We start from the raw sequence: 12610 nt of genomic DNA, 5'->3' as shown, positions 1-12610 counted from the left end.
GGGCTTTTGTTTGTTGGAAGATTGTTAATCACAGTTTCAATTTCATCACTTGTGATTGGTCTGTTTATATTTTCTATTTCTTCCTGGTTCAGTCTCAGAAGGTTGTGCTTTTCTAAGAATTTGTCCATTTATTCCAAGTTGTCCATTTTATTGGCATATGGTTGCTTGTAGTAATCTCTCATGAACCTTTGTATTTCTGCAGTGTCAGTTGTTACTTCTCCTTTTTCATTTCTAATTCTATTGATTTGACTCTTTTCTCCATTTTTTTTCTAATTCTATTGATTTGACTCTTTTCTCCATTTTTTTCTTGATGAGTTTGGCTAATTGTTTATTAACTTTGTTTATCTTCTCAAAGTACTAATTTTTGTTATATTGATCTTTGCTATTGTTTCCTTAATTTCTTTTTCATTTATTTCTGATCTGATATTTCTGATTTCTTTCCTTCTGCTAATATTGGGGTATTTTGTTCTTCTTTCTCTAATTGCTGTAGGTGTAAGGTTAGGTTGTTTACTTGAGATGTTTCTTGTTTTTTGGGGTAGGATTGTATTGCTTTAAAAGTCCCTCTTAGAACTGTTTTTGCTACATCCCATAGGTCTTGGGTGGTCGTGTTTTCATTGTCATTTGTTTCTAGGTTTTTATGATTTCCTCTTTGATTTCTTCAGTGATCTCTCAGTTATTTAGTAGTGTGTTTTATAGCCTCCATGAGTTTGCATTTCTTACAGATATTTTCCTGTAATTGATACCTAGTCTCCTGTAATTGATACCTAGTCTCATAGGTCAGAAAAGAGACTTGATATGATTTCAATTTTCTCACATTTACCAAGGCTTGATTTGTGACCCAAGATATGATCTATCCTGGAGAATGTTCCATGAGAGCTTTAGAACAACGTGCATTCTCTTGTTTTGGGATGGAATGTCCTATAAGTATCAATTAATTCCGTCTTGTTTAATGTATCATTTAAAACTTGTGTTTCCTTATTTATTTTCATTGTGGATGATCTGTCCATTGGTGAAAGTGGGGTGTTAAAGTCCCCTCCTATTATTGTGTTACTGTTGATTTCCCCTTTTATGGCTGTTAGCATTTGCCTTATGTATTAAGGTGCTCCTATGTTGGATGCATAAATATTTACGATTGTTATATCTTCTTCTTGGATTGATCCCTTGATCATTATGTAGTGTCCTTCTTCGTTTCTTGTAATAGTCTTTATTTTAAAGTCTATTTTGTCTGATATGAGAATTGCTACTACAGCTTTTTTGAATTTTCATTTGCATGGAATATCTTTTTCCATCCCCTCACTTTCAATCTGTATGTGTCCCTAGGTCTGAAGTGGGTCTCTAGTAGCCAGCATATATACGGGTCTTGTTTTTCTATCCATTCAGCCAGTCTATGTCTTTTGGTTGGAAGCTTTAATCCATTTACATTTAAGGTAATTATCGATATGTATGTTCCTATTACCATTTTCTTAATTGTTTTGGGTTTGTTATTGTAGGCCTTTTCCTTCTCTTGTGTTTCTTGCCTAGAGAAGTTCCTTTAGCATTTGTTGTAAAGCTGGTTTGGTGGTGCTGAATTCTTTTAGCTTTTGCTTGTCTCTAAATGTTTTAATTTCTCTGTCGAATCTGAATGTAATCCTTCCTGGGTAGAGTAATCTTGGTTTTAGGTTTTTCCCTTTCATCACTTTAAATATGTCCTGCCACTCCCTTCTGGCTTGCAGAGATTCTGCTGAACGATCAGCTGTTAACCTTATGGGGATTCCCTTGTATGTTTTTTGTTGTTTTTCCCTTACTGCTTTTAATATTTTTTCTTTGTATTTAATTTTAATAGTTTGATTAATATGTGTCTTGGCATGTTTCTCCTTGGATTTATCCTGTATGAGACTCTCTGCACTTCCTGGACTTGATTAAGTATTTCCTTTACCATATTAGGGAAGTTTTCAACTATAATCTCTTCAAATATTTTCTCAGTCCCTTTTGTTTTTCTCTTCTTCTTTTGGGACCCCTATAATTCAAATGTTGGTGCATTTAATGTTGTCCCAGAGGTCTCTGAGACTGTCCTAAATTCTTCTCATTCTTTTCTCTTTATTCTGCTCTGAAGCAGTTATTTCCACTATTTTATCTTCCAGGTCACTTATCCATTCTTCTGCCTCAGTTATTCTGCTATTGATTCCTTCTAGAGAATTTTTAATTTCATTTATTGTGTTGTTCATCACTGTTTGTTTGCTCTTTAGTTCTTCTAGGTCCTTGTTAAATGTTTATTGTATTTTCGCCATTGTGTTTGCAAGATTTTGGATCATCTTTACTATCATTATTCTGAATTGTTTTTCAGGTAGACTGCCTATTTCCTCTTCATTTGTTTGGTCTGGTGGGTTTTTACCTTGCTCCTTCATCTGTTGTGTGTTCTCAGTCTTCTCATTATGCTTAACTTACTGAGTTTGGAGTCTCCTTTTCACAGGCTGCAGGTTTGTAGTTCCCATTGTTTTTGGTGTCTGTTCCCAGCGGCTAAGGTTGGTTCAGTGGGTTGTGTAGGCTTGCTGGTGGAGGGGACTAGTGCCTGTGTTCTTGTGGATGAGGCTGGATCTTGTCTTTCTGGTGGCCAGGTCCAAGTCTGGTGGTGTGTTTTGAGGTATCTCTGGCCTTATTATGATCTTAGGCAGTCTCTATGCTAATGGATGGGGTTGTGTTCCTGTCTTGCTAGTTGACTGGCATAGGGTGTCCTTCACTGTTGCTTGCTGGTCGTTGAGTGGAGCTGGGTCTTCCCATTGAGATGAGGATCTCTGGGAGATTTTTGCTGTTTGATATTATGTGGAGCTGGGAGGTTTCTTGTGGACCAGTGTCCTGAACTTGGCTCTCCCACCTCAGAGGCACAGGCCTGATGCCTGGTCGGAGCAGCAAGACCCTGTTATCTGCACGGAAAAGGAGAAAAAGGTGGGGGGGGGGGGGAATATATATCATTGCTCCCAAATCCAGAGCCTCAATTTGGGATGATTCATTGTCTATTCAGGTATTCCACAGATGCAGGGTACATCAAGTTGATTGTGGAGATTTAACCCACTGCTCTTGAGTCTGCTGGGAGAGATTTCCTTTCCTCTTCTTTTCTCGCACAGCTCCTGGGGTTCTGCTTTGGTTTGGCCCCACCTCTGCATGTAGGATGCCTGGGGGCGTCTGTTCCCCACTCAGACAGGGTGGGGTTAAAGTAGCAGCTGATTAGGGGGCTCTGGCTCACTCAGGCCAGGGGAAGGGAGGGGCATGGAATGCAGGGTGAGCCTGCAGTGGCAGAGGCTGGCGTGATGTTGCACCTGCCTGAGGCGCACTGTGTGTTCTCCCGGGGAAGTTGTCCCTGGATCACGGGACCCTGGCAGTGGCGGGCTGCACAGGCTCCCGGAATGGGAGGTGTAGCTAGTGACCTGCGTTTGCACACAGGCTTCTTGGTGGCTGCAGCAGCAGCCTTAGCATCTCATGCCTGTCTCTGAGGTCCACGCTGATAGCCGCGTCTCACACCAGTCTCTGGAGCTCGTTTAGGCAGTGCTCTTAATCCCCTCTCCTTGCGCACCGCAAAATAAAGGGGCAAGAAGAAGTCTCTTGCCTCTTCGGCAGCTCCAGACGTTTTCCCCGACACACTCCCGGCTAGCTGTGGCGCACTAGCCCCCTTCAGGGTATGTTCATGCAGCCAACCCCAGTCCTCTATCTGGGATCTGACCTCTGAAGCCCGAGCCTCAGGTCCCAGCCCCAATCCACCCAGGTGGGTGAGCAGACAAGCCTCTTGGGCCGGTGAGTGCTGGCCGGCACCAATTCTCTGTGCGGGATCTCTCCTATTTGCCCTCTGCACCCTTGTCTCTGTGCTGTCCTACATGGCTCTGAATCTTCCCCTCTCCACCACCCACAGTCTCTGCCAGTGAAGTGGCTTCCTAGTGTGTGGAAATTTTGCTCCTTCACGGCTCCCTCCCACTGGTTCAGGTCCCGTCCCTATTCTTTTGTTTCTGTTTTTCCTTTTTTCTTTTGCCCTACCCAGGTATGTGAGGAGTTTCTTGCCTTTTTGGAGCTCTGAGTTCTTCTGCCAGCGTTCAGTAGGTGTTCTGTAGGGTTTGTTCCACATGTAGATGTATTTCTGATGTACTTGTGGTGAGGAAGGTGATCTGCATGTCTTAGTCGTCTGCCATCTTGAAACTCCTCTGTAGATTTTTTGATGATGGCCATTCTGACTGGTGTGAGGTGATACCTCACTATAGTTTTGATTTGCATTTCTCTAATGATTAGTGATGTTGAGCATCCTTTCATGTCTTTGTTGCCAATCTGTATATCTTCTTTGGAGAAATGTCTATTTAGGTTTTCAGCCCATTTTTGGATTGGGTTGTTGGTTTTTTTTATATTGAGCTGCTTGTAAATTTTGTAGATTAATCCTTTATCAGTTGCTTCATTTGCAAAGATTTTCTCCCATTCTGAAGGTTTTCTTTTTGTCTTATTTATGTTTTCCTTTGCTGTGCAAAAACTTTTAAGTTTCATTAGGTCTCATTTGTATATTTTTGTTTTTATTTCCATTTCTCTAGGAGGTGGGTCAAAAAGGATCTTGCTGTGATTTATGTCATAGAGTGTTCTGCCTATGATTTCCTCTAAGAGTTTGATAGTGTCTGGCCCTACATTTCGGTCTTTAATCCATTTTGAGTTTAGTTTTGTGTATGGTGTTAGGGAGTGTTGTAATTTCATTCTTTTACATGTAGCTGTCCAGTTTTCCCAGCACCACTTATTGAAGAAGCTGTCTTTTCTCCATTGTATATTCTTGCCTCCTTTATCAAAAATAAGATGACCATATATATGTGTGTGGGTTAATCTCTGGGCTTTCTATCCTGTTCCATTGATTGGTATTTCTGTTTTTGTGCCAGTACCATACTGTCTTGATTACTGTAGCTTTGTAGTATAGTCTGAAGTCAGGGAGCCTGATTCCTCCAGCTCCATTTTTCTTTCTCACGATTGCTTTGGATATTCAGGGTCTTTTATGTTTCCACACAAATTGTGAAATTTTTTGTTTTAGTTCTGTGAAAAATGCCCTTGGTAGTTTGATAGGGATTGCATTTAATCTGTAGATTGCTTTGGGTAGTACAGTCATTTTCACAATGTTGATTCTTCCAATCCAAGAACATGGTATATCTCTCGACCTCTTTGTATCATCTTTAATTTCTTTCATCAGTGTCATCGTTTTTTGCATACATGTCTTTTGTCTCCTTAGGTTGGTTAACACCTAGGTATTTTATTCTTTTTGTTGCAATGGTAAATGGGAGTGTTTTCTTAATATCACTTTCAGATTTTTCATCATTAGTGTATAGGAATGCAAGAGATTTCTGTCCATTCATTTTGTATCCTGTTACTTTTCCAAATTCATTGATTAGCTCTAGTAGTTTTCTGGTAGCATCTTTAGAATTCTTTATGTATAGTATCATGTCATCTGCAATCAGTAACAGCTTTACTTCTTCTTTTCCATTTTGAATTCCTTTTATTTCTTTTTCTTCTCTGATTGCTGTGACTAAAACTTCCAAAACTATGTTGAATAATAGTAGTGAGAGTGGACAACCTTTTCTTGTTCCTGATCTTAGTGGAAATGGTTTCATTTTTCCACCATTGAGAATGATGTTGGCTGTGGATTTGTCATATATGGCCTTTATTATGTTGAGGTAAGTTCTCTCTCTGCCTACTTTCTGGAGGTTTTTTTTTTATCATAAATGGGTGTTGAATTTTGTGAAAATCTCTTTCTGCTTCTATTGAGATGATCGTGTGGTTTTTCTCCTTCAATTTGTTAATATGGTGTATCACATTGATCGATTTGCGTATATTGAAGAATCCTTGCATTCCTGCGATAAACTCCACTTGATCATGGTGTATGATCCTTTTAATGTGCTGTTGGATTCTGTTCGCTAGTATTTTGTTGAGAAGTTTTGCATTTGTGTTCATCAGTGTTATTGGCCTGTAGTTTTCTTTCTTTGTGACATCTTTGTCTGGTTTTGGTATCAGGGTGATGGTGGCCTCACAGAATGAGTTTGGGAGTATTCCTCCCTCTGCTATATTTTGGAAGAGATTGAGAAGCATAGGTGTGAGGTCTTCTCTAAATGTTTTATAGAGTTCACCTGTGAAGCCGTCTGGTTCTGACCATTTTTTTGTTGGAAGATTGTTAATCACAGTTTCAATTTCATCACTTGTGATTGGTCTGGTAATATTTTCTATTTCTTCCTGGTTCAGTCTCAGAAGGTTGTGCTTTTCTGAGAATTTGTCCATTTCTTTTAGTTTGTCCATTTTATTGGCATATAGTTTCTTGTAGTAATCTCTCATGATCCTTTGTATTTCTGCAATGTCAATTGTTACTTCTCCTTTTTCATTTCTAATTCTATTGACTTGAGTCTTCTCCCTTTTTTTCTTGATGAATCTGTTTGTCTGTTTTCTGTATAGTAGTTTGTATTTGCTAATCCCAAACTCCAAGTTTATCACTCCTTCCCCCTATCCCCTTTGGTCATCAGTTTGTTTTCTATGTCTGTGAGTCTGTTTCTGTTTTATATATAAGTTCTTTTGCATCATGCACGTCATTTTTAGTGCTTGCTTAGTATTCCATCCCAGGGATGTATCACAACCTTCAAGTGGATAGTGTATTAGACTAATAATTATCATCAGAGCAACACATTTTTGAGTCTCCTGGGCAGAGCCAGAACAGGGCTCTCTGTTAGACATCCATCGTGCATCTATCAGCTTTTCAGAAAAAAATAGGGGTCTATACAAAGGAGGACTGGGAAATATAGTGGTCCCATGCCTAGTAAACACTGAATCCTATTTAAGAATTCCTTCTTTCTTTCTTTTTTTTTTGCGCTACGTGGGCCTCTCACTGTTGTGGCCTCTCCCGTTGTGGAGCACAGGCTCAGCGGCCATGGCTCACGGACCTAGCCGCTCCATGGCATGTGGGATCTTCCCGGACCAGGGCATGAACCCATGTCCCCTGCATCAGCAGGTGGACTCTCAACCACTGCGCCACCGGGGAAGCCCAAGAATTCCTTATTTCTGATGCTTCCCTTAAGCTTCAGTGAAATTGATGGCTTCCCTGGAATAGATAATATCTAAATGAGATAACACATTTAAAGTGATCTGTGAGATATAAAATTGCTATATAATCATAATAATAATGATAATGATAACAACACAATAATAATAGCGTTTTTATTATAAATTAAGTACTAGACTTTGGGTCTACAGTGGGAACCTATAGAAGATTTAGAATTACACAAAGCAATAGCTTGTTTCACTTTAGCTGTATGTGCTCCTGAAAGATTGGGACAAATAAATGCTTAATAAATTAAATCATACATTCACACTTAAACTTGGAAATGGCTTTATTTTCCTTTCTGATTGGTGTTCAATTTTCTCTGCTCTTAAAACTTTAGTTTTAAGTTCTCCCAAGAGGCTAAGGTTTGGCAAACACTTAAACCTTCCAGGGGAACTTCTTAAAGGATCAGTCTAAGTGCAGGGCATCCTGTTTTTCACCTTCCCCCTCTTGCCATCCACCCTCACCCTCCCAACTGACCCCGTCCTAGGAGTCTGGCTTGTATGGATTGCGTTCTACAGCTGCCAGGTCCTCAGGCTTCTGGGTGGGCTTGGCCAATGGGGGCCCCAACAGGAGATCAGAGGGAGGGGGAGAGGGGTTCAGGGTATTCAGGGTATTCATGCTCTGGCTTCCTCCCTGCAAAGTCACCTCGCAGGAAGGCATCCTACTCACAACTCTCTCCTTCCAGGAGCCCATAACTTCTCCTTTCCTCATCCCATTGGGTCTGGTGGTAATAACAGCTCCACTGCTTTAGCCTACACCTTGTAAATAGTACCTTTGCAAAGGCACCCTATTCTAATTATTGTAATTTGAGTGTGCCTTCTCTTTCCTGTTGGGTCCCTGTCTGATAAAGTCTGGAGGGTTCAGGCATCATTTGACAGTAGATTGCATCCTTCCTTAATTTGGTGGCTAGAAGCCAGTGGAGGCTTTGCTATTTCTTTCAAGGGCTCTGTGAATTAAAGATAAGGACACACAAAAGAGGAAGGGCATCAAGGATCCGGGTGCTAGACAGAAATGGCAAAGCCATCAGTGGTAGAAGATCATAGTGATTAGGCGTGTAAGCTTTGGTGCCACGCTGCCTGCATTCAGGTAAAGCCCTGTGCTCACTGTGGTAACCAGACTCGAAGATGGCCTCCAGTGACCCTGCCTCCTGCATTCTTCCCCTGTGAAATCCTTCCCTTTGAGAGTGGGAGTGTGTGACTTCTAACTAACAGAATATGTCATTTTTGTGATTATGTTGCATTAGATTGTAACTTCTTTGCTAGCAGACCCTCTCCCAGGTGGGCTTTGATGATGCAAGCTGCCATGCTGTGAGTCATCATAAAAAGAAGCCCATGAGGCAAGGAAACGAGGTGGTATTTGGCCAAAAGTCAACAGGGAACTGAGGCTTTCACCCCAACAGTACTCAAGGATCTGCCACCTCCAAAAACCCTGTGAGTTTGGAAGCAAATCCTTCCCCAGTCAAGTCTCCAGATGAAACCCCAGCCCTGGCTGATACCTTGATTGCAGCCTCATAAGACACCTTGAGCCAGATCACTCAACTAAGCTGTGCCTGGGTTCCTGACACAGGAATAATAAATAATATCAGGTAATAAATGAGATAATAAATGAGCTTTGTTTTAAGCGACTGACTTTGTGGTAATTTGTTAGGCAACAAAAGATAGTGATATACTTACTAACTGTGTGACTGCAGGGAAGTTACTAAACCAGTTTATGTCTTAGTTTCCTCATCTTTAAAACTGGAGTTAGGATAATAATTATACACTTCTGCTTTGTAGCGCTGGGGTAAGAATGAAATAGGTGAGCTGTAACATGCCTAAAGCAGCACCTGTCATTGAGGTGGCTGATCACATAAATGTTGGCTATTATTTTTAGAGCAGACCATGTAGTCCCTTCAGGGATATGCCACCTTCCCTGATAATAAGATTCAGTTGACCCTGAGCCCCAACTTCCCTCCCTCATTTGTCTCTTTGCTAAGTCTGGCATTTAATAACAGATTTTCACAGAGCAGAAAGCTTTTGCAACTTTGCAGAGCCCTAGAGCATGAAAACATTGCCCTGAACTTTTTCTGAGACTCAGTCACCTGCTCTGTCATCCTCTCTATGGATTCTTCCCTGCTGTGATTTCTGAATTCCTTTGAAAATCAGCTGGAGACACAGTTTGGCTGACTTGTGGAGCTCGATCAGAGCACAAATCTGGATGTTTGTTTGGTGGCATTTCTTATAACGTATCCCTCTAGGGGCCAGCAGAGCATCAGAGACCCGTGGCATTTGGACACCAGAGAGGAGGGTCTTCAGCCCTGCATCTCCCAAAACAAAGTGTTCAGCTCCTAAAGTGCATTCCACTGTTCTGCCCAGACCTTGGATCCTTCTCTCTTCCTGCGTCTGATAGACTTAAGATTTCAAGGATCTTTTCCTGTCAGTCCCCTTTCCCCATATCTTCTCTCCATACACTCCAAACTTTCAGATCCATCTTCTTACCAGAGTGAGGCCTAGGCCTCCAAGCTCCTTCCCTTCTCCTTGTACCCACCCATGCTCCTTTTTCTTCATAGAATTTTACCTTTCCATCCAGTAAGCCCTCTCTGATCCAGGTTCACTTTTACCTCCTGTTCCTACCTACCTAGATTTGGTGGACACAGGTTTTCCTCATTGTTCCAAAAGCCACCCCCCCCCCCAAATAAACACACATAAACCTATGCACATATGTGGGATATACTGCCCCACATGCTGTGGGAGAGCAAACAGACCAAAAGAGGAAAAATCACTCTTCAAATTAGCTTCCAGCTAGTGGTCATCACCCCAGGAGTAAAATCCAGGTGTCCTGACCCAGAGTAGACACTGTCAGACAACAGAGCTGACCTGTCAGCTGGGTCTAGTCAGCTGTGCGATGGTTTTGGTTATTTTTGACCCCATGAGGTAGGGGCAGAGCTGGATGCGGGCAACACTCAGGAAATACGGGCTGACTCAGAGGGCAGGGAAATTAAGTAGTTGGAGCTCATTTGGAAAAACAGCCCACACTTTTGGGTGGAGCCTTTCTGGGAGGTGCATTTCATGCATTTCACAATAGCTGTTTACCTTTTAGTGTGCTGCCAGCTCTCAGGGACTCCACTGCATGTGTTCTGTTTCAGTGCCAGGGAAAATGATTCTCTTCATTGCCAGTCGTGGTTTTTTATTTTTTATTTATTTTATTTTTTATTATTATTATTTTTTTGTGGTACGTGGGCCTCTCACTGCTGTGGCCTCTCCCGCTGCGGAGCACAGGCTCAGGACGCGCAGGCCCAGCGGCCATGGCTCACGGGCCCAGCCGCTCGGTGGGATGCGGGATCCTCCCGGACCGGGGCACGAACCCACATCCCCTGCATCAGCAGGCGGACTCCCAACCACTGCGCCACCAGGGAAGCCCCAGTCGTGGTTTTTTAACATGTGAGTAAGCAGCTCCCCTGCATCTTTTAAATCTCCCTTCACTGAGTGCTGGGCTGCAACACAGAGGAGAGAAAGGGGGAAACATAGAGGGGGTTTGTCCACAGGGATAATTTATTATTAGCAGCAGCACTGCTTTCTTCCTTTTACCGCCCTTTTTTGTGGGGTGGTGGGTAGACACTACAGTCTTGTGTGTGGGTGGGCAGATGAGTGAGTGGATAGATAGACGGAAGAGGGAGTTTCCTTCTTGGGATTCTCATAATCGGTCTGTGGTTTACATCCCATTCATCTGGAGGGCACCGGGATTAATCAGAAACAGCTCGAGCTGAAACTGCCTCTACTGTCACAAACACGCTGAACTCCGGCAGGGAGTTCCCACCAATCAACTCCTCCTCTATTTTAAACAAAACTTCCTCCAAGTGTCCTTAATCTCAGGTAACCACCACGTACAATGCTCATTATTTAAACTAAAAGCAGTACGTACATAGAGTAACAAAACAAAACAGTACAGAGAAGTGTACGATAAAATCCCAGTGGTTCCCCCGAAAAGAAACTTTCAGAGATTGGACATTTACAGAAAAATGTCAGCTCCTAAACCAGGAAAAATTATATACTTTTTATTTATATCAAAGGAATTTCTCTATATCCACAACTCTGGCCCTTGCTGATTTTACTTTCTACACATTAGAGCTCTTTCAAATTAGCATGTGATCACTCTAGTTCATTCTTTATAATGGTTGTATTGTATTCCATTGTATGGTTACATCTAATTTATTCAATCAGTTTTCTGTTTATAGTTGTTTTGGTAATTTGCAGTTTTCACATGGCAGCTTCAGTGGCCGAAGTCTCCTGACAGGAATGCGGGCCCTGGCGGTCACTGGCATGCTGGTCCTGCTTAAGGAGTCTGCCAGCCAGGCGCTGAGCCCACGGACTCTCAGAGATGTTCCCTCCTGCAGCGAGGCCCCACCACAGGAGGGACAAGGCCCAGGCACTGCATGCTAAAGAGGTGCAGAAAAAGGTAATTGGGCTCCAACACACAAGACCTCCAGAGGGAGCAGGGAGAACATTCTCTGGGAGCCTGAGCCATGGGCTCTGGTCCTACCGCTACGGAAGAGTAAGAAACACAAGGGGCATGGGCCAGCCACTCATTGTGCTCTGACTCTGAGCCAGCCACTTTGCACAGGCCGTGGCCTTTCCTCCTCATCACAGGCGGAGGTATCATCAGCCCCTATGGGTGTGGGGACTGAAGCACCGTTGCTAAGTCGCCGGCCATGGGTCAACACTATTTTTTTTTTTTTTTTTTTTTTTTTATGCGTTACGCGGGCCTCTCACTGCTGTGGCCTCTCCCGTTGCGGAGGACAGGCTCCGGACGCACAGGCCCAGCGGCCATGGCTCACGGGCCCAGCCGCTCCGCGGCATGTGGGATCCCCCCAGACCGGGGCACGAACCCGCGTCCCCTGCATCGGCAGGCGGACTCCCAACCACTGCGCCACCAGGGAAGCCCTCAACACTATTTTTGTCCTAGTGGCACATGCCAGGGATCGCTTCTCTGTTAATTCCAAGTTTGAAATTCTCTTCTTCCCAACCTCATTTTGCTCTCCTTTTAGCCACTCTTCTTTTCTTCTGCCCTCCCTTTTCAGGATAAACTAAATGAGGCCAAGAAGTTATTATTGAGCACCTACTCTTTGCAGAACACTTCTTTTTCTCCTTATCCTGTAGCTTTCCAAATGGGAGGCACAGTGGTCTAAGAGATTCCATGGTCTCAAGTCATGCCCATTGGGCCGCAGACTCAAGAAGTCTGTCTTCTTGATGCTCAACATCACTAATTATCAAAGAAATGAAAATCAAAAGTACAATGAGGTACCACCTCATACTGGTCAGAATGGCCATAATTAAAAAGTCTACAAATAACAAATGCTGGAGAAGGTGTAGAGAAAAAGAACCCTCCTACATTGTTGGTGGGAATATAAATTGGTGCAGCCACTATGGAAAACAGTATGGAGGCTCCTTAATAAACTAAAAATAGAGTTCCTGTATAATCCAGCAATCCCACTCCTGGGCATATGTCTGGAGAAAACTCTAATTCGAAAAGATACATGCACCCCAATGTTCATTGCAGCAC

This window comes from Phocoena sinus, chromosome 6 (assembly GCF_008692025.1).
Source record: "Phocoena sinus isolate mPhoSin1 chromosome 6, mPhoSin1.pri, whole genome shotgun sequence".
NCBI lineage: Eukaryota > Metazoa > Chordata > Mammalia > Artiodactyla > Phocoenidae > Phocoena > Phocoena sinus.
This window is presented reverse-complemented; position numbering follows the sequence as displayed.